Source organism: Muntiacus reevesi, chromosome 3, assembly GCF_963930625.1.
Source record: "Muntiacus reevesi chromosome 3, mMunRee1.1, whole genome shotgun sequence".
Classification (NCBI taxonomy): domain Eukaryota; kingdom Metazoa; phylum Chordata; class Mammalia; order Artiodactyla; family Cervidae; genus Muntiacus; species Muntiacus reevesi.
In genome coordinates, this window is record NC_089251.1 from 177,867,910 (window position 1) to 177,890,849 (window position 22,940).

Sequence of the window (22,940 nt, forward strand, 5' to 3'; positions counted from 1 at the left end):
TGAGTGTATTTCGTCATTTGCTGTAGCCTTCAAGTAGCAACTTTTCTGAGTGCTTTTAAAAAGTGATTTGATTTATAGAGACACAGGAGTTTCCAGAGCAGCTCTATTGAATTAGAGTGATCTGTTATAAAATGAGATCTGTTATAGATTGCATTCTATAGATCTATTACAGACTAACTCATAAGACCAGCTTTCTTCGATGAGGTACCTCGTTTTTGAGGAACGGTTATTTCACAATACTTTGTAAAGAAATTCTTCACAGATGTTTCTGTCTCCATTTTGGAAGAGAAGGGAGGCAGAGAGGCCAAAGGGAATTAGTGCCAGAGTCAGCTTTGAGGTTCCAAGAATTCCACCACCTTTCGCGCACAGTTGGGAGTTCTGTGTTCTCTAAAGTTTATATATCTGTCCCAATTTGAGAAAAGTCGAAAGTCTTTACTTTGAGGGCTGTTTAGTACCCTACACAAAATGGCCTCTTTGGCAGACAAATGAATAATCAGTGAAGGGACCCCCCCCCCACTTCCTTCCCGAAGCTCCTAAGACGGACACGTGGGAAGGTCGCATTCTGTGTCAAGGAATGAGTTCTCCATACCTTTCATTCCAATCTTGTTTATTTTCTCTTTAGTTTAGGAATTTTGAAACTTAACCCATGTACTCCCTTGTTTACTCAGGATTAGTGGCAGAAATGGAGTGGACCACAATAAAAGGAGCGCATTTTGTTCCAGGCTTTCATGAACGTGGTAGCCAGTCAACGCAGGTGTTCAGGATTCAGTGGGGACTTTGGAAATCTTTTAATTCTGTGATCAGTGTAGGGAACCAGTCAGGATAATCCACTTTCTTTGCTAGTTCCTCCCTCTGGCTCCCCTCTCCCCCTCACTAACCTTCGTCACTCCCCCCACACACACACACACACACACACACCTCATTCACACACACACACCTCATTCACACACACACACACACACACACACACACACACACACACCCCTCATTCACACACAGACCGTCACTTAAGAGCTTGGGTTACTAGTTTCCGTGATTGCCTAGCTCCCGTCAAAAAGCTGACTGTTCTGTCTCCGTCTGGGTGTGTGTTTTGCAGACAGGAGTTTCTGCACGCCGAGCCTCTCTCTAGGTCGCGTGGCCTCGGCTGGAGATGGAGGCCTGAGGGAAGCCCCGGGATTACAGCTCTCAGTTCCTCTGGGAGTAGTTTGCTGGGTGCGAATGAAGAAGGGCCGCGCGTGTGGCCGCCCTCCTGTCATCAGCTGCCCCACTCCGCTGAGACTAGTGTCCCAGTAGATTGGGTATGGTGACACGAAAGAAGTCGCAGATTAAGTGAGACCATCGCTTGTAGGAGAAAGCAAGGGAGAGTGAGCGGGCAGTTTATTTATGGAACGTCGGGGGCCATGGAGGCTCCGCGGGTCCTGGAGGCAGAGGACGTCCCCCTCTTCGTGTTTTCTCCCTCTGACCTTGGATGAACTAGCGAGCAGTATATTATGCCGGGTGATCGTGCTGGTTTGTCATGGTTAGCATTCTGGACTGTCACTGGAATGTAGGAAACGGATGAATTTGAATTGAACCATGAGGTGGTCCGCAGGGCCCTCTGCTTGTCTGGGGAAACCTGTCGCTGTTTGTCTGGGCCCGGCCTAATGAAAGCAATGGAGGCAAAGAGAGGTGGGCCTTTGATCTCTTTGTTGCAGCTGCTCCCTGGGAACTCGCTGAAATCAATGCCCTGTTTTCCTGAAGGAATGAATGGCTCTGCCTAACTAGCTTTGTGAAGCCGTGGGGGAATTCACTGCCTCTGTTTATTGACAGCTGAAAAGGAGCACATGGGGTGGAATGGACCTTCATGTGAAAACCAGGCGCAGGGAAAATTAGACCTCAATTTAACACAGAGGAATTTGGAAATTCACCCCAAAGGAGACGGTGGTTTCTCATGCTTACATTAGAATTACTCGAGTTTGGGGCTGGTGTGTAATGAACAATGGAGGTTCTGTCACAACTGTGTTATAAGTAGGAATATGATATGCATAATAAATGATGTTAAGTAGAAGTTGATTCAACACCCTCCTTGTTTTTCTCAAAACACAGAAGTAGAGAAAGGCAGATGTTAGCCATGATATATAATCAGGTAGTTCTTTTATTTTTGCTTTCATAAGAAGAGAAAAAATTGATACTGAAAATAAGCATTGTTAATATATTACTAAGTTTCTAGAATGTGAGTTTTTTTTTTTTACTTACATTTTGAAACATCTTTGAACTTTGTATCTAAGTTTCATTCATGGGAACTATTCCAACTATTCCTGCTGTTCTGGATTGTGTGTGTTGAGTGGGAATACAACAAATCATAGTTATTTTTAAAAATGTATATTAGGATATTGTAACCGGAAGTCTCTGTCAAACATAAATAAAACTCTAGACCAATTTAGCATTTGCTATGAGAACGGTTCATAAATCCTAAAATTACTGCCTTACTTTTGACAACACAGTAAAGAAAAAGTCGAGTTTATCGCAAGGAAACATCACCAGACCTTCTTTTATATCTCCCCTCACTGGCTTGATTTCCCAGGAAGAATTTATAGCTTCTTCCTTTGGCCCTCAGCCCTTTGTGCACACCTCTATTATAGCACTTAACACATTGCCCTGTAGCTCTTTGTTTAGGTGTATGCTTTTAGCTGGAAGTAAAGCAGCTGTGTCGTATTCATTTTTATATCTCCAAGCCCAGCAAAGCTCTTGGCTCAGTGAATGCATGCTGAATGAATGGGGATTGATAGCTCCCCGTACATTACTTTGAATGTAATTACTTATGCAGGCTTCAGCGGCAAATACTACATTTTAGGAAAACCTGATTGATCTATTGTTACCTGATTGGTGCTATATATAGCTTTTTAAAATCTTTCCTTTATGGAGAATTATTAAACAGTTTTTCAACGTGGCAAGTTGGTTGGGCAGTCCATCAGCCTGCCAACAAGAGGCATAGAGAGTGTACAGTGTTGTCCTTTTCAAATCCACGCCCTCTCCTGTAATATTCTTTTTAAAAATTATGTCTCAGCATAGTGTTTAGATAGTTTCAGTAAGAAGATGAAAAAAATTTTAGAGTTTTGTAGACTTTCACCTGACCAGATTTAGTGATTGAGATGGACAGACTTCCATTCTACATGATTTAATTCTATGGTGGCATGTTAAATAATGCAAAACACAACCTTTACAGTTTCTGTAACTAACTTTACTACTACTGTATTTTATGAACCCCTTGACTCTCAGTGAAAAATGTAAAGGAAATTTTGATCCTAGAGGACTAACTCCCGTGATTTCACAGGAGTCTAAGACAAGCCCAGTTCTGAATCAGTCTCAAGTTAAACCCAACTTCTTTTTAAACCAGAGCTATAAGTGGGAAATAGTTGTCAATATTCTTTGGGGGGAAAAAAACGACATCTTAAAATCATAATGGAAAACTTTAGAAAATGTGGGGGGTGGGGTGGTTAAGTAAGCACACAAGTATAGGAACTGGCTCATATTTTATTCTCCGTGTTATTTTTGTCTTATTTTTACTCCAAGATTATGTCCAAAGACATCTATTTGATTTTCTGTCTTGATTAAAAGTAGGAATGAGGTTTAAAAACAGTTTTACATATTGGTGAGTCGTGGGAGCGTCCTGTGTAGAGTTAGGCGCTTGCGTGGGCCGTACGAATGTGATCGAGTCAGCAGATTGTATTTCTGCTGAGATTTTAGATTTCTTACGAAACAGGAAAATTACCGTGGCCTTGATCATTGATAGACTCTCGCCCCCAGAAGTATTAACTTGTAGATAAGAAAGCTGTAAGCCTCGTACTTAGGTTTTATAACTTGGCTGCTCTGTCCTCCCAGTTTCTGGAAGTAATTTTGTGTGACATCATACCTAAGTGGGGGGGGGGAATGGAGGGTGGAAGGAGAAGTGGGGAGTCCAACAATACTTTTGCGTTGGATATTTCAGCTTAAAAGTCATGAGGCATATCTTGTCTCCACTGATAGAAGGACATGCACGCTCCAGGGGGTGACTGCAGTTAAAAGTTGTGTTCTTGCTGTGTTTATAGAACCAGTTAATGTCAACTGCATGATCCTTCATAAAACGAACCCTTTTCTTAGCCCTGAAGTCTGTTGTCATATATAGGAAGAAGAATGTCAAGTAATTTAATAAGAGTCAAGCCCTCAAAATAAGTTTGGGAATCGGCATATATGAGGTCTTCATGTTTTTGTGTGTGTCTATCTCCATCGGCAAACTTCCTAGCAGAAAGATACCAGGTCCTCCCTCTCAGATGGTTTTCATCCATCTAACAAACAAAGCAAACCTGTTGGGGGGCTTACCTAGTCATTGGAAGGAGACCTCCTCCTTGTGGGTTAGGTTGAATGACAGGAAAGACGGGTACACTTACTGTCAACAAGTTTTGTCCTTCAGGCCTCTCCCCTGAGTGGTAACCTTGTCTTTGAAGGAAAAAAAAAATGGAGTTCAGCAAAGGTTCCTTTTGGTCTTAGGTTTTTGTTTTGTTCTTTGTTTGGCTGTTTGTTTTTTGCCTTTTAACGGGCTTTCCTTGCTCTTTGACATGTCTTCCCCTCTTGCCCCTTCAAGTCCTGCTCCCGTGGGTCCACACTCCCATTTCCTAGAGGATAATGTTCTTAGTTGACCCTTTTACAAAAGGTTCTGATTACCACCTGATTGCTTCCTGAAGCTCCGAGACAGTCTCCCTTGAGTTGGGGTCCCTGGAAAAGAATTGCAAATACACCAGTACAGCTTGCTTCCTGGGTGCAGCGTTCAGCATTCACTGACACTGACTCCTTTAATCCTCAGAAGGCGCTTGGGCTGTGGGGACGGTTATTGTCTCCACGTTACAGGTGAGAAGCCGAGGCAGAGAGCTGTTCCACAAGCAGTGGGAGGTTTCTAGTGGCTCCCGGTGACACCTGGGTCTGCACGTGGGCCTCCTGGCACCGTGGCTGCGGCTCTTCACGTCCCCGCGTTGCGTGTCTCAAACTAAAACTTCTGTAAGAACTCAGAGATGTGTCTCTGGAAGGTTGGAATATGACATGATGGTATACCGACCAAGTTTTTGATCTGGCATTCCTGAGCTTACGCCCTGTGTGTGAGTGTCTCCTTACACAGTATTCAGTCTGACTTTCCTCAGTGCCTTTCTTGTTTTAACCTTTTGATTTTTTGTTTTGCCTCCTCTTCTAGGATTGCTCTCACATCTGGTGTGGCCTCTGTTTCAGGTCACATCTGAAAGTCCTCTGGACCTCAGGCTTAGAAAGGTAAGCGTGTCTCCGCTACACCCTCTGACTTCTGCCCAGGCGGTGTGCCGTGGCCAGTGTGAGTCTGCGTTCTCTCTCTCCCACTTTGGAGCACACACACAGCCTTCCACAGTAGAGGGGCTTCTGTCCCAGAGCACACTCACTCTCTGAGACTTCTCATTTGAGGAACTGTAGGCCTTGAGGGAAAAAAATAGGTTTGGGGAATACAAAACCTGTTTTTCACTCTTTAGAAAAATCAAGAGAACATGCTAAGAACTGTCATTGATGTTTATTCATTCATGTAACTTTAGAAATAAGGGGCTTTATACAAACTGACTTTTATTGATCATGACTTGTTGACTAGAAACTTGTGACCTCCCTCCCTGACATTTAAAATGATGTTTTCAAATGAAAACAGATTAATACTAGGGGAACTTGAAGGGGGGGGAGGCATTATCCTCCATTTAGAACCGTATTTAGACTGTTGCATATGTTACAACTCAGCCTCTAAATCATGCTCCAGCGTCGTAACATGAGGTGATTTTCAGTTGCATATGTCCTGTCCAAATTTCCTAAGATTATGAAATAAGTAAGCTGCTAAATCCAGTGGCGGTAAAATGGTGGGAACTCCTGGTTGACGGGAACCCTGATATTTATTGGAAGGTTTTATTTTTCTCCACCAAACATGTGGAGATTATGATTTGTTTTAAACACCCATTTCAAAATAATGACACCTAGTTCGAGCCTTAAATTTCATACCCTATGCTCTGGTTGTTTTTCTCCTGTAACATGTGTTAGTTCTCTGTTTAAGCCCGTTGCCTTCTTCACCCTTCAGGAACCCTCCTCCTGTTTGCAGCTCTGCTGTTTACGGTATTGCTTAACCATAACTGTTGGCCTCTCTCTCCCCACAGATTATTTTGCAAAATGTCCTTGACTGTAATATGCCGTATTTTTTTAAAATTCCAATCTTCTTTGTAAGTTTCCTTATATCCCATTTTATACTTAAGGGTTTCCCCCCCCCACCCCCCAAACTAGATAAACCACTTCCAATTTCATTTTACTCTTGGGACTGACTTCTACAAAGGCTGCTCACAGCTGCTCCAGGTGAAAGGCCAAAGTCAAGAGAATATTAGATATGTGTGTTTAAGTTCCTGTTCTCCACATGGTTCTAATTGAAATTAGTCCACGTCCCCACCCACACATTCAAAAGAAAAATTCTAGCAAAATCTAAAGATGCCAGAATCGCTTCTATATGTCATTTGTGTAGCTTCATGGTATGTGTAAGATCAGTTCATGCAACGTCCAATTGTAATTGTTTTCTCTAGTTACATGTGACATTGCTATTAAAAGCCCAGCTAATACTATCATGCTGCTTAAGAATTTAGAAGTCTTTAGGCTACATGACATACAAAACTTTGAGGCAGGCAAGACATAATTAGAAATTTCTTTTACAAGAACGTGTTAGAAAAGAATTGTGTCATGGTGGTCCAAATCAAAGAAAGATTATTGAACTGAATCAAAGACTTACATTCTTTCTGTTAGATGTACTGTATCCTGACACAGATTATTAATATTTCCCAATTGTGAGCTTATCCAGTGTGTAAAAGCACTCTTGATACTTATTAACAGGGCACATCTACTTTGTACATAAACTTCAGACTCTGCCCCAATCACTGTGCCTCTGTGTGTACATCTGTAATGCGTAATCTCATAACAGCTCTGCCAGGTAGAGAGATGTCAGCATAAAAAGAAGTTAAGGAACTCGCCTGAGGTTACATACGTGGCAAGTAGCAGAGCCAGTGTTTAGACCCAGAGCCATCTGATTCCATAGCCGGTCCTCTCTGCACCCAATCCATCCTTCATAGACTGTCTAGCAGAATACTATCATTTGGTTACTGTTTTTTTTTTAACTAACTGTAGGAACCACAACCTTAGTATTAGGTAGAGTATGCTTTTAGTAAAAGAATAAGGGAGAATAAAACTAGTTATCATACACCACTTTTAGGTAAGGAAAGTTGCTATCTAAGAAATAGTATTAACTTTTTTTTTTTTTTTAACTTTCTTGACTCCCCAAAAAGAACGTAGTCAAGGCCTGAGGGGAACTGAGGCATGATATAGGAGAGTATTAAATATTATTGCTACAATGAATAAATAAAGCACATTTCTCTATCAGTGTGTTTAAAATAGCGCTAGGAGTTATGTGTATTTATACTATAACAAAGTGTACTTTATTTGGGGAATAACTTAATTGATCCATTATGTGGCATTACCAAGGTAATTTTTTCTTTTTTGTTTGAGCACAGGAGTTAAAAAGTGATTCATAAAAACACACACACTTACAACCAGCATGTAAATTAGAACCACATTAGGGTGATCATCATCTTTTGTTGTTTTCCTAAAATGGTTCCCGTTTGCCTTGTATATTCAACTTAAAGTATGCAAAAATGTTGCAAGTTCTGACTCAGGAGAGATCTAGAGCTCCCTGTGAACACTCAGTTTTATAGAGAAACTTCAGGTTCAATAACAGCAGTTAGTCTTTTTGTGTGCAGTTTTTTTAAACAAAATTGTTGGCTGTGTTTCCTCCCAAGAAATTACTGTTTTACTGATTTGAATGTATGGAATGGATACATGCAGAAGCTACTCTGTCCATCTGCTGTCTGAGGTCTGTTTCTATAACTCGAGCCTGAGCATATTGCTGTCTTGATTAAAAACTTTCAGTGCATCAGTCAGGACTCTTGGTTGCAACTGACAGAAATTAATGGGACCTCTGAACAATTCCAAACGGCCAAGTGACGGGAGCGTATTTGCATGTTAGAAGAATCGCTCTGACAGCAGCATTGTGACTAGGATGAAGGGATGAAGGGGGGCCAGTCTGAGAACGAAAGACAGGAGTCCGTAGGGATCTTGGTCTCCAGTACATAGAAATGTCCCTTTACTGATGAGCTCTTTATTTGCCAGGCTGGTAGTCGTTTGAAGGAAGCCACATGAAAATTGAGTTTTGGCCAGTAGAGCGGGCTGGGCCCCCATTTTGCAGCATACCCTCATCCCCGCTCAGTTTTGGGGTGCCACAGGTTGGAAAGTGGGTGGTGAGGGTTTGGGGCTGGGCCTGTGTTTGTTGACTGCCCCCTCCAATCTCCCCTCACCCCCCGTCCCTGTGTGAGAAGGGAAGCAAGGTCAACAGAGGCCGGACCCTGGTGAGACCCCTGACCCCGTGCTCTGGTTTTCCAAACGTCTGTCTGCTTGCTCAACCCCCCCCACCCCCGACTTCCAAGTTCCCCATTTGTGGGTTCTGTTCTTGGGTAGCATTTAATAGAAAATACTCGGTTTCCTAGTAACCAGAGCAGGGAGCAGGGACTGGCTTGGCCTCCCAGCCTCTGTGATGGGGCACGTGCTCCCCAGATGGCCCCTTCTGTCTGGGGTCTGTCTGCCCTCTGGGCATGCCCTGCATGCCAGGTACACCTAATGGGTGTCTGTGCACCAGGCAGATGGGGTCCCCTGTCTGCTGGTCCTTGTACGTCTGACATTCTGCCAACCAGAGCGCCCTGTTCTATAAGATCTAATCTCAATGTCCTGGCCGATACATCTCTGCTTATCTCGAATCCTCTCTGGTTTTCATCAGGGACTTTATGAGCCTCATCCAAAGTCTCAGATGTTCAGCCACAAGATTTAAGTGAAATTTGTTTTGAGGACGTGACTGACCTCGGGGTCCAAATCCCTGTAGACATTTGGTGCCACAAGGACCTACCATTACCTCAGTGTCTTTGAATCAACAGATTTGTCACATTTATGTGGTTTCTCTTCTCTGACACCTCAGTTTCCAGCACACTCTCCCTTCCATCTTCTGGGAACCAACAGTCCCACTCTGTCCCCAGTGCGCTGGTCTAGGGGGGCATGTCCAGGCTCAACGGAGTCCAGCAGCATCAGCCTCTCACTTTCTAATCCCTGGTAGACTTATGTTTTCTCTCTTGGTTTTTAAGCAATTCAGAGTTTAAGATAAAGGCCTTAAAGATAACTTTCTCTGCCTCTCCCTCTCTAGTTATTTGCATAGGAATCAGAGGCGTTAATCTTGTGAGTAAACTCCTAACATCTGCCCTTATTTCCTTCCTTCCTTCCTTCCTTCTCTATCAGCCCCAGGACCAAAGCGCAGACCCCAGCACCTCTGCAGAGTCCCTTCGCCTCTGCAGCAGAGGGATAGCATTTTTTTTTCCTTTTTTTTTTTTTTTTTTGAGAAATAACCTGGCTCTGCGTGGTCGCCTGGAAGCTAGTCTGTAGCACAGATGCGCATGACCCTGAGGGTGTTGCACTGTAGGCACCCTCATAAGTCTGACTCTGACTCCCCTCCCGTGTCAAACATGCAGGAAGTGGACTCCCTTTTGTATTCATCATTCCATCACCCTAGAGAGAAATTTCATTGCAGTCATTCTTCGGTGTCTCTCTCTCTCCCATGGCATGCGTCCTAGAGCCTGAAGGTTTCCATGGCCCCTGGTAGGTGAGGTCTGGCCTTTGATGTATGATGAGAATAGTTGGGGTATGATGAGAGTAGCTGAGTGGTCTTTTGAAGAAGCCCTACGCTCTTGCCCCAGGCCTGGGCTCCCTGAGCACAGCCGCCACTGTCTTCTAGAAGGTTCTGTCCTGCCTTGGGGACAAAGCTGTGCAAGCCCCCCCCCCCCCTTCCTTTAGGGGAGAGTATCTTTTTCTCACCCTCTTAACCTCCTTCCAACCCTGAAGTTGGGCAGAACCTCCTCACTGGGTTTAGGCATTAAGAAGGATAGCCTGCTTCTGCCGTCTTCTGGGCTAAAACACAAGCAATTACAAAGCCTGCACCTGTTTTAAATGAGCTAGACAGGAAAACTGTTGGGAGGACAAACAAAGTAAAATTCCAGAGTTGTCCTGCCGCACTGATTTGGACTCTGTCATGAAGGCAAAACACCACCCAAACACTGGTAACTATGGAAACGAAGAGAAGGAAACACATCTGAGAGACAATAAGCCCGAAGACTGTGCAGCTTAGTCAGTGAGAAAAATCTAGTATGCCTCCAGGGTTTCTGACTTGGGAGCAGCCAGAAAGCAGCACGGGGAAGAGAGTGACCTGGTGCTAATGCGGACTCTCAAAGCCCACGCTTGGGACGCAAAGCCCAGCTCTGCGGCTCACTGACCATGCCACCATGGACCAATTGACAGAGCTCCTCAGCCTCAGTTTCCCCATAAGTAAGGTGGGGCTAAGGCTCCCTACTCATTTGGCTGTTTGGAGCATTAAGTAAAGCCATGAAAACAACGGCCATGACCTGGCGAGCATCCACTAAATGTTAGCTCTAATTACATAGCAGTGCCAGTAGCTAAAGTGGGTGATGCTGGAGGGTGAGGCGTGCAGAGCCCCTGCTTCAGAACAGGGGGCCTTCAGGGTCACTGACAGTATCTAAGCTGAGAGATGCAGGAGGGAGGTACATGGATTTGTCTGAAATGTGAAAGAAATTGACGGCTGAAGACTGCAGTAGATGGATTGATAGCTGAAGAAGATAGATAGTAGATGGTTCAGGACTGAAGACCCCAAGAAGTAGCTGAAACCTTGGGCTGTGACTGAAGCCCCGCAGGCATTGTGTTAGAAGGTAGGGGGCCAGGTGCCAGGCTCACGGATCTGTTCACACTCCCAGTTACCCTTTCACAGCATGGGCCTCGGGGGTCATCTTCAGAACGACTCGGTTGTTATGAGATGAATGCAGATATCCAGTTTATGGCCTCCACTCCAGAGGTATAATCTCAGTTGTAGTGATCAGATCACTGAAGTAAGCTTTACTTGTCTAGAATCTACCAAATCGGCTGGGCTCCTTTCCATCAGGAATTATAGTCCTTGGGGGAGGGGGGCGGGAAGAACTTGTTTGAGAGGCTTTTCAAAAACAGGGCTTGCACATCCTCCACCCAGTGGACTCCTTCGCTGAAAGCCGGGACAGGCCACCCGGCGTCAGGGCTTGCCCGGTTCTTTCCCACTCAAATCATTTGGAGGAGGAAAAAAGTCAGTTTGAAGAATTTACTTAAGTGAAATCGGGAGTAGCTTGAAGTGAATGAGCTGAAACTGGAGGGAAATCCCTTTGTTCAATTCGGGTTTCAGTGAATGCTCAGCAGGCAGCTAAACCAGTTCATTAACAGAGAAGAAGCCGTGTTTCTCAAACGCAGCCCTCAGCAGCTAATGCCTAGAAAAATAGACTATGACAGCCAAGAATGCATTCTAGAAATCTGAATGCTCTAGATTCAGGAAACCTTAGTTTTTGTCATCACTGACTAAACAAATCACTTCCCCCTGAATATCTCACCTTTATTTAAGACAATTCACCATACATGATCTGTTTACTGTGCACCCATCCCATTTTCTAGAAAAATGTGATTTTTCCTGCTTCTCTGGAGCTCAGAAATGAATATACTTAGAAATATTTTATGTTACAGGTTCATTAAAAAAAAAACACTGTATTATTTTAAATAGAACCCACCTATTAGAAGCTTTTTCTCTGATTTTTGAAATCTAAGCTTCAGATCTAAAAACCAGCCTGCAAGTGGCATACTGTCAAATGTTTACGTGTTATTTTTCCTGTCTCCTCTGCGCTTTATTAAATTGTTGTAGTCTGCACATGGTTTTTCCCCCGGGCCATGCATGCGTTCGGGTTCTCTGTTGCATTGTTAACTATTTAAGCCTTAGACCCGGCTGAGATGGCAGGGGGGAAAGGCCGAGGGACTTGATCTCCTCCCTGCCAGAGTTCTCCGCTTTCACTGGCGCTGCTTACATTGAACAGCTTAAGAATAAGCTCCTGTGTGAGCCCTCGGAGGCCGAGGGGCATTGTTGAACTCAGAAAGGAATCGCTTTCTTTTAGTGATAATTTGAATATTTTGACAATGCTGCCTGGTTCGCGAACTTCGTGTCATGTGCGCCCTTTCTAGCGAAGCTGAGGAGAGCCCCTGCTTCTCTGAATTTGTAAATTGCATTGTCCACGGGTGAGATGGGTAGGAGCAAAGGAGGAATCATCCAGAAGAATTCTACTCTCTTGCTTTCATGTTTTTCTCAAGCTCTTAAAATAATTAATATTGGCCTTTGGAGACCACCCAATTAAACTACCACAATAAATGCTGAGCATTTTGAGATGAAAGATGGACCATGAAGACAATTTGTGACATGTTTATACATGCAAAGCAAGGAATACATTTAAAACACATACTCTGCATGATTCAGAGAACCTACTCGCCTCCAGCTTTTTCCCTAAATTGTGGTGGCTTATTTTTAGACTTTTGTTGTCTGCAAATGGCCCTAATATTTCCGTTTGTAACTTACAAGGAGGTTACTCATAATAAATGGACATTGCCTTTTTGATCAAATTAAGCAAACAGGCAATCCAGTGAATAAATCCCTTAGGTGAGATATAATTGGCTGTTACATAATAGATTTGCCTTTGTACTGGTAAAGAAAATCCCGAAAAGCTTTGCCCCTAAGAGTATCGACTGGCTGGAATAGTCTTAGCTGGAAGAAGCCGACTTTTATAATTAATTGGTGAACAGAGATACCTGTTTCCAAATGCTCATCAGGGATCGTGGTGTGAAGCTGGCTGCAGACTTTTTCTGGAGACTTCATGAAAACCTAAGTTCCCAGGGCCCCAGCGCTGCTGACAGTTTGTGTTTAGTTTTTCTGTGGCCTGGGAGTGTGTATTTCTAAAAGATTGCCCTGGTGATTCTAACATAGTCGGGTTTGGTAACCATTGAATCATGTATGCAAATTGCAGACTTCAGCCTTTTCACCCTGCACATTTGATAAATCTGTATGAAGATAGGAAGCTTTTGTTGAAAATGAGTGCCTATTGGTTGTTGCTGATTTTTTTCAATTCTTAATTTGCTTTAGGCTCTGTTATTGCATGGATTTGCATACCTGTTTTATGGTATTCTAATACTGTTGGTTTAAAAAAAATGCCATTTCCTCTGAGTGCTCTTTTGAATATTTTATGTAAGCAATTTCTTGTGTTTTCTCTACTTGCAGAAGGCAGGGAGAAACATCAGGGTTTTTCTAATCCACTTGCAAGTAGGACACAGATTACAATATAAATACTTAAAGATCTTCTTGGGCAAGATTATATGAGCTATTGAAAATCTTTTATGTTAACAATATTATGAACTTTAGCACACCTTTTAAATATATCAGATGATCTCAATGTTTAAGACTTTTACCATGTGGTATATCTGTGACATTTTAAGATTAAGGGTGGTGGGTCTATTGAAGTATTATACCCTAGGATTTTGAAATTTGAAATTGATCTGTCATCTATTAAAGTACCTAAAAAGCAGTAGAGAATGTCCTCTGTACATTCATAGTTGTGTGTGTGCGCGCGCATGTATGCTTTTGAAGTAAGCAAGCTCAAGTTGCCACATTGGGGGGGGACTGTTCTTCTTGCTTCACTCACTGAAGGTGTGCAAGATCTCTTCTTACAGATTTGAGGCCTCAAACCTTCTGGGAGGACTCCCTGACTGCCTTGGAGCTGACATTTCCTGTCACTGAGTAGGTACGCAAGCTATGATTGCTTTTAAAAATTATTTCTGTCTGAGCATGTGTATTAGTAACTGCTTGGAAGCACACAGTAAAGTAAGTCAAGGATGTGCAGGAGGTTCAAGGCACTTCAAAAAGGCTAAATACTTTTCCCCCTCAAACTGTGAAGTACCTTAGAATGGCATTGTTTTAACCTTTTCTTTTTAAAAAGCATTAGGATCCTCTTTGTTTTCAGGGAATCAGATCCTGCAATTAGCAACTTCTCATATCCTCTGCTCTCCCCCACCCACAGCCCTGAAAATACCTGCAAATCTCTGGAATTTTCTGCTGTCAACCCGTCAGTTCAAAAGCTTTAAAGCAGCCCTTTCTCCACTCCCAACTTGTGTACATAAGAAGAGGTGTAAAGGTTGCCTCCCATTTGTGGAAGATGTTGACTGATAAGCCTATGGAAGATGCGAGTCACGTACAAGTTGCTCTAGGCACTCCAGCTCCAGCCTCCTAGGCTTTGCTGTAAAAGCTACTGCCAAAATCAGAGGCTGTGTGGACGGCTTAGCCGGGGGCAACGGCAAGGTGGAAGTGGGGAGTGCTCCGCTTAGCTCAAAACACCCGGGTTAGGCCCCTGGTTACATGGCCTTAAGGGAAGCTAACCTTGTGCATTAGGTGCTTTGCTTGGTATAGTTCATTATCTGTTGTATCTTTTTCTTACCGCGTATGCACAAAGAACTTAATTCTCTGGACCTCAGTTTCCTCGTCTGTTAAGTGGGGCTAAAGATGCCTTTCTAGCCTATCTAACCAGGCTGTTAGATGGATATTAGTAGACAAAGGAGCCTGAGAGGACTTTGAATTCAACTGAAATGTAATATTGTTTTACTAAGTGTTATTTTGGTTCTGTTTGAAGTAGAATTGTCTTACTGAATAGTATTTTGATTTACTGGCCGAGAATTTGAAATCCATCCCAACGTGGCTAGCATATCTACTAGGAACTGAGAAAGGCAGTTCTAATTAGTTGGGGGAGGGGGTGGGGTCTGCCATTCTGTCTTCTGGTCACGGTGCGACTGACGTTGAAAGACTGAGATAACCAGCTAGATCCTGGAATATGACTGCCAGTATTGGGTGGTGACAGAGGGTGGAGAGCAGCCCAGGCCCTGTGCATCTCTGCAGCTGAGTGGGACAAGCCCAGGCGGCCTGGATGGGGCGGTTCGCTCTCAGCAGGCCGGGAGGGAAGTGAGGCATCGCTCTAGGCTACTGGGAAGGAGCAGCAAGCATGTGGCGGGAAATTGGGCCTTATTGTAAGGAAGGTGCCTGGCCCCCGGGGTGACAGGAGCACAGACCATCACATTGAAGCCCCGCACGGGATGGGCTGGGGATGGACCACACATGTGGATTGCCGGGACAGCTACTTAGAGAGGTTCGCATTCCTCCCCATTGAACCAGCTATGATTGTAATGGTTTGTTAAACAAACAAAGGACCTAAAGCTGTGAATGGGGGAGAGAAAAGACTTAAGGTGAAAAGGAGAGGAGGCCCTGTTTGTTAGTGTTCCACTCTTTTTAAGCGCTCTCCCCCATTTCCTCAACATTCCTTTCTCCCTTTGAGAGAAGGCAGTGCGGTAACTTGCAAAAGTTACCACCTCGTGTCTCCAACCCTGTTTCCTTTTAAACTGGAAACGGGAGGAAATGTCTATCCCCTTACAAAGGCAAAATGAGAAACCGGGGTCGTCTTAAAGGAGTAGGGATACATATTTTTATATTTCTAACCAAGTGTTTCTGGGTGAACAGTTGGCTTGGCATCCTTTAAATTTATGGGATGTGCTGTGGAAAGGCAAAGAGAAAGTTCTCAGTCAAGCACTGTCCCATAAATAAGGCAGGTGGCCGCAGAGGTGGGCAGCCCTCTGCTCCTGGAGGGAGGGGAGTGCGCGTTGGCGTGGGTGCAGCAGTTTTACTTTTTTATCCCTTGACTGTGCACACAGTTTATGATCAGGTGAGTTCTGGATTGAAAGTGCTTGGGAGGGGGGAAGCTGTAAATTGTCTTTTAAAACTGCCAGTTACATTTATGTCCATTCAGTTAATCAGATTAGGTCTCAGGACTTCCTTGTGGGGAAGAAAAAGGAACTATTTAGAGTTTGCGAACAGTATTGTTACATGTGCTATGCATTATCCCTAGGGGGGGGATGGTCCTCACGTGTAACTTTTGTGCACAGCAGTTTGTCTCTGCAGCATCTTCGCTTTCTCTGGTTCCCAGGTTCCTCTGCCTGGCGCACCAGCCCCCGCAGTGTGTTCAGGGCACTGTCTTCTTTAGAGGCCCGTCTTCTGTTCGTCTTCTTACGCTCACACCTGCCTTCCAGCCAAACTAGACCACGGGATCACACTGCCCTGTCCTGCTCCAGGCCTCTCTGCTTTTACATGGTCTTCCCTCGGCCTGAGAGAGACCGTCTCCCTTTTCTCCACCTGCTTTGCTCTAAGCCCAGTGTAGATATCAAAATTATGAAAACTTAGAAAGTACAGATATTCGGGGAGAAAAAACAAAGTCCTCTCTAATTTGGCCCCCCAGCAACCCTCTGCTGACACTTTGTTTTCTGTACTTTCAGTCCTTTTTCATCTTTTTAATTTAGAGACTTGTTGTTTTAAGACAAAACAGTCCACTCAAGTCTTGAGCATCCTTTCCTGATCACACATTGTAACTTTCAGGGTTCTGTCAAGAGATGTGAACTCAGGAATCTGGCTTCCCATCACCCCTGTGACTTGTGAGCTTTTCTTGTTTCTTTTCTCAGCGTGAGCCTTTGCCCTCACACACTTCCTGGGAAGGAATTGGTCTTTTCTTTTTCCTAGAATAGTCACCGTATTAGGACAATAGACCCGGCTGATAATTAGGTAAGTTTGCTTCCTTGGTGCCCTACTCTTAGAGTCCTAGGAAAGATCACCACTGTCAGCTATAGAAACACACCCCAAAGGACGTAAAGGGGATCGTCGCAGCTTTGTTGGGAGGGAGGAGGGGGATATATTTCCAGCTGTCACAAAGGAGTATCCCTGCCACTGACTTTAATGACTAGAAAATCTCCTCCTAATACCAGAGGCTCTCGTCTGGATTTCAGGTCTGCGCTCACCCCTCCCCCCACCTCCCGCACCGTGCTACCTAGAGTTCATTAACAGTCTTCCTGAAACATTCCGTCCCATCTCAGCTGAGAACCAGGCCTGGGCGTCGCGCTTGCCTCTCAGGATGCACATACCTATTTTGCTTGCTTGGCGACCTTTGTCTGTTTCTTCCTAAATGTTCATGTTTAAAAACACGGTGTAAGAGGTGGGTTGGGGAGGCGTGGGGAGGATTTCAGACTCTGGAAGGATATTTCCTTTCCCTCCCCACAGCCTGATGGATATTAAGCTGAGTGACCATCCCGTCGAGGTGCTTTGGCCCTGTCTGGGGGGCCCTGAGCTGTGTAAGCCCCCCTGCTTCCATTCCATACAGGTGCGGGAGGCAGTGGGGTCCTTACAGGCTGCTTTCAGGTGACGCCTCTGGGAGCCTGGCTCCCGGTCAGCAGTCCCCTTTGGCCCTTGGAGGTTTGGTTTTTCTCAGTCTTGCGCAGCTCGATGAGGCTCATACTCCTGGGCTTGTGCTGTTTGCAGTGCTTCCCCCCCTCCCGGTCAAGACAGAGCTATGGGCGTTATCTCTCTGTCTCCCTGTGCCTCTCCCCAGCTTCGTGTAGAGTGGCTGGTCTTGACAAATTCAGTTACGTGTTATCGTCCATCTGCTAAACACATTATAACAACAACAGGCTCGCATCTGTTTAAAAAAGAAAGGGGCCTACTTCTCCTAGTAGGAGAAAGGGGGCGACCAGACAGCATGTTTGAACTGTTAGGGTCTTGGTTTCTGCTATCACCATCTAGAAATTATTTGGAACATCTCATCAAGTTTTCTAAAATGCAGACTGAATTCTCATTTTGCTTCTTTTTATCACCATGGACTTGTCACTGCACTGTCTTACCTAAGAGGAACTGAGGGAGTTTAAAGGCAGAAGGCTTCTTCTGTTCTTGAAGCCTCCAAGAATTACATGCCCCCACAAGCCTGCTTCCCTCAGGCTCCACGATGCAGAGAAGATCTCCTAAGAGGGGATCCGTCTAGCTGCAACCTGTTGCAGAGAAAACAAACCCCACCGTTCCCCCAGGACACCCCACTGTACACGCCAAACTGCTCCGGGGAAGACCAACACAGATGATCAAGGCTGGGCATACCCACGCAGAGCCCAGGGTAGTTTGTAAAGGCATTTATAGAAGCCAGACTCCGAATGGTATCCACTTCCCTGTAGCTGCGGGTACCATGCACTGTTACTTAGCTGGGAGGTAACCTCAGCACCTCCTCCGTGCTGGAGGTCTCCTTGCTGGCCTGAATGCCCATTGCTGCTGCTGCCGCCGTTTAATCATTCAGTCGTGTCTGACTTTGTGACCCCATGGACTGTAGCTTGCCAGGCTTCTCTGTCCATGGGATTTCCCAGGCAGGAATACTGGAGTGGGTTGCCATTTCCTTCTCCAGGGGATCTTCCCAACCCAGGGATCTAACCTGGGTCTCCTGTATTGGAAGGTGGGTTCTTTACCACCGAGCCACCAGGGAAGCCCCGAATACCCATTAGGTACCATTAAACTCAACACAGCTAAAACCAAACTCCAAATCCCTGGTTTTGCTAGGTTTTTCTTCTGGGTCTTGATCTTTCTTTCCCTCTTCACCATCACTCTCCCCCTCTTTCCTTTAAATTTTTCTAAATTCTTATTTGACTACAGTGGTCCCTCCTTGTCTGAGATTTCCCTTTCCATGATTTCAGTTACCCATGGTCAACCTTGGTCTGAAAATGGAAGATTCCAGAATAAATAATTAATCAATTTTAAATTGCACACCATTCTGAGTAGCATGATGAAGTGGTCGTGCCAGCCTGTTCATCCCACCCGTGACTGAATCTTTTCCTCTCCCAGCATATCCTGCCTGGTGGGTCATTAGTTGCCAGCTCAGTTATCAGACCGACTGTGGGTATCACAGGGTTACCTGTGTTCAGATAACCCTTGTTTTACTTAAGTGCAAAAGTGATGATGCTGGCAATTTGGATGAGCCGAGAAGCCATAAAGTGCTTCCTTTAAGTGAAAAGATGAAACAGCTTCATAAAGAGAAAAATCATATGCTTAGGTTACTAAGATGGAATCTTCTATCTGAAATTGGGAAGAGGAAAGAAATTTGTGCTAGTTTTGCTGTTGCACTTCAAACCACAAGCATTACGGCTTCAGTTCATGATAAGTGCTTAGAAAAAGACATTACATTTGTACAGTAAGATATTTTTGTAAAAATATTTTGAAAGAGAGGGGAACCCCATTCATGCAACTTTGAGCACAGTATGTTGTTGAAATGGTTCCATTTTACCATTGCTGTTAATTCCTAGTTGTGCCTAATTTCTAAATCAAGCTTTGTCATGGGTATGTATGTATAGGGAAAAACATAAGGTTTGGTAGGGGTCTCAGGCATCTACTGAGGGTCTTGAACGACCCCCTGTGGATAGGGGGGCTGGCTGTGATAGATGCCTGTTGTCCCACTGCCTGGTCACTGGTCCTGGGATTCCCGCCCCTTGCAGTCTGGCTCCTGTGGTCTTTGTAGCTCTGGGAGGCTTAGGTTCTTGTGCCATTTATGCCTTTCCCGTCACTGCCTCCTGTTCCTGTTGAGACAGTGCTTCACTGGCGTTTTTCTGCTTGTTTCTACTACTCCTCTGTCTACCTCTTAGCTCCACACAAACCTGGAGTTAGTGGCTGCCCTTGACTAAATAGGTTAGTCAGTCTGCTGAAATGTTACAGCAAAAAAGCCCACCTTCTCCCAGTGCCACAGAGCAAGTACATCACTGACACATCCTGATTTGGTCTCTCTCTCTCCAGCCTGTCTGTCCCTGGTGCCTGCGTGTTCACCTTCATGTTCAGTCATGCTGAAGTCGTTACTTTCACGTCCCTTGTCTTGATTCATTCCCTTGGCCTGAAATAGACCACTTCCCCCTTGAATACCAGGTAAAGTTGCCGGCTCAGCTTAAATTTTGGCTTCTCCATGAAACCTCTCCTCATCCCCCAAGTAAGAGAAGTTATTCCTTCAACAATCATAGGGTAAATGTATAGGGTGAATTATTTTAATGGTGAACCAGTAGATGAAATCTGGATTAAATTCTTATCCATTCTGAGTTTCAATGATTGTTTTCACCTTTTTTTCATGTGTGAGTCTTTATAGAACAGTTCAATTGCACCATATCTTAATTCCTAAGGAAAAGAGCATCTTAGAATGCAAAAAGCCTCACTCCAGTCTTGGGTGTTGTCTCTTTCCCTTCCACTGGGCATTACTTGGTTTTGCCTGACTTTCTGGTTTTTGCCAGTCTAATTGGGGACGTGTGTGTTAAGAAATAAAACAAAAAATGTCAGATGTGATAAGTGCATGACACAAGAAAAGAAAAAGGCAGGAGACAGGCATAAGGTGTGCCAGGGGTAGGGTGGAGTTGGTCCCAGATTAATCAGGATTGAAGTTTTGCCAGTCAAGAAGAGGGAAGACCCGAAAGAATAAAATATGTAAGGGAAATGATTTTAATGATGGAACAAGAGATGAAACCTGGATAACATATTTTCATTTGTTTTATTGACTACTTGAGTTTCTCTTCTTTTTATTTTTTCTTGCCTCTGAAGGTTTAAAGGTTTAAAGTTTTGTTTTAAACATTAAGTCTGTAATCTTTCTGGGATTAATTTTATATAGGTGTATGGTAGGAATCCAGTTTCCTTATTTTCCATATGGATAACCAAGTATTAAGTAGTCCGTGCTTTCCCCAGGGTTTGCGGTGCCAGCCCTGTTGTATATTAAGTTTCCATATAAAGGGGGATCTGTTTCTAGACTACTTATTCTACTCCCATTGGTCCACTTGTCTAGCCCTGTGCCTACATCATACTGCCTTAATTACTGTAGCTTTTTAAAACATGTTTTTATCTGTTCTCTTTCACCATTTCCTTTCTGATCAATTTATAGGATAATGAGCATGATCCAGTCGAATGGGGAAAGTCTTGACTACTCTTGACTTTTCCTTCTCAATATAAAAGTTTAGAATGATCTTGTCAAGTTCCAAAATAGAACCTTGTTGAATTTTTATTAGAACTTCACTGAATCAGTATATTAACATGAAGATAACTAGCTAACTGAATATTACAATAATACTATCTGTATTTCTCTATTCATGAACATGATATGTTTCTCAATTTATTTAGGTTTTCTTTTATGTATTTCAGTAGAATTTTATAGTTTCTCCATAACTATAATAGTTTATCTTTGGTTAGACTTACTTTAGATATCTTTGCTTTATGGCTAATTAATTTTAAATTCTGTTTGCTGGCATTTATAAATGCAGTTGATTTTGTATTTTGACTTTTGTAACCAAATACCTTGTTAGACTTCCTAATTCTCACATTCTATGCGTGGATTCTTTGGGGTTTTCTGTATAGATAGTCATCTGTAAACATCGAAATATTTATTCTATTCTAATTTTAAGTCTTGTTATTGCTTTATTGTGTGAACCACAACTTCTAATACAAATCTTTAACAAGAAACGGTGATGATAAGCACCTTTTTCATAAAGCAAAGATGGTAAACTGTTTCATTAACTTGAATGTTATCTCTGCTTTCCTGCTTCTTAGTCTAATGATACATATTTTAACTATTTAACCTATGGATGATTTTACTGTTAATTAGTCTGTGAGTTATATTAGCTGTTATAAAAGGTTGTTTCATGGTGCTAAATCTAGTTTCAGGTGATCACTAGAACTAACAAAGATGTAAAAATAGCAGGTACCCTCAAAAGAAGCCACAGTGGCGAACATAAAGGCGCCTTAGAGTCATCAGGGGAGTTTATTCAAATAGCGGATTCTCAGATGTTCCCCCGGCAAGTCCGACTCAAATGCCTGCCCCTGTCCCTGGGGTCTTGCACTTGTCACTGCCCTTTTTGTTACTGTTCGTTGTTTTCTTTTTTTAAAATCCTGTTCTTCATGTAGGGATCTCTTGGTTCTCTCTAGAATGTTAATGCTAGTTGTTTCTGAAGCTTTCTTCTTCCTCCATACAGTTTTTTCTTCTTCTTCTTTAACCTAGCTGCTTTTTTCTGTTTCTCCTGTGTTGGTTTCTCCTAGTAGGTGCTGGCTTCTGATTTCTGGTGATGCTCAGCTGCCCAACTTGTGAGTGGAGCCATAAAAAAGCTGATGGGAGCTTTGTGTACTTAGATAGGCTTTGTCAACAAGGGCTTCGTTGTAGGGTAATACGGGTAAACCCTTCAAGACTGCCATTTGTCCTTGTCGTGAGCTCTTTTCTCTTGGGCTAGTCAGCTTTCCCAGAGAAGACTCTTTCAGTCTCCCGTCTTGGAGAGTATAATAGGCCTGGCTGCCATTGTTCTGATCGCCGAATAGGGGGAAGTATGCAAACTTCCACTTAATTCACCCTGTTTCAGCACAGTACCCACTTCTCATACCCTCTGTTGGGAGGGGGTCAGAGGGCTGACTGCATTGCCAGACTTGCACTGCCACTCTTTCTGTTTCTGTGCCCACATGCATCCCCACTTCCAGAAGTTCCTAGTGCCTAAATTTGAGCCTTTTGATGGTTGCTTCATAGCTTTTCATCATTGCCTTAGAATTCAGCTTTCTGAGGATGGCTAAGTCCGTTCCTGCTTGTCTACCTACTTTCCAGTTTCCAAAATGTTACTGTTTTCTCCTTTCCTGTTATCTTAGGCTGTTTTTTTTTTGGGGGGGGAGAGGGGAATCTCATTAATAGTTTTTTTTAATGTATTTATTTTAAATGAAACAAAGATGGATATTTTTAATGACAAAAGGTACAATTCATAAAGAAGATAGACATCATAAACCATTAGACACTTTGATTAATACTGTTTTACTAGAGTTTCAGGAGAGACTGGAGCTGCTTACTTCCATTCAGTTTACCGTCTTTAACTCGACATTACTCCCACTACTTGTGACTAGAAGGTTAGCACCCTGTCCTTTTTCCTATTTTTCTTAGCGCGTAGATGTGATGTTCTGAAGCTGCGGTATAATTTTCTCTCTAAATATGATATAAACAACTCACTTCAGCCTTCCGGCTTATTTTAGGCCTCATTTCTAAGAAAATGAGAGTTTAGTCACAGGTTAA

At 43.6% G+C, this 22,940-nt stretch overlaps 1 protein-coding gene across 12 annotated transcripts in view; it reads left to right on the forward strand.

Annotated features, from left to right (window-relative positions):
• The window catches only part of PLAGL1 (PLAG1 like zinc finger 1), a 54,776-nt gene that overhangs the window by 19,144 nt on the left and 12,692 nt on the right, over positions 1-22,940 (forward strand). For 5 of the 12 annotated variants that reach the window (XM_065931220.1, XM_065931221.1, XM_065931213.1 and 2 more), the window contains exons 4-5: positions 5,201-5,274; positions 13,714-13,784. The gene's annotated coding sequence lies outside the window, so the exon portion shown is untranslated. Of the gene's footprint in view, positions 1-5,200; positions 5,275-13,690; positions 13,785-22,940 lie in introns of all 12 variants that reach the window. The other 7 variants (XM_065931223.1, XM_065931218.1, XM_065931215.1 and 4 more) reach the window with 3 other exon arrangements.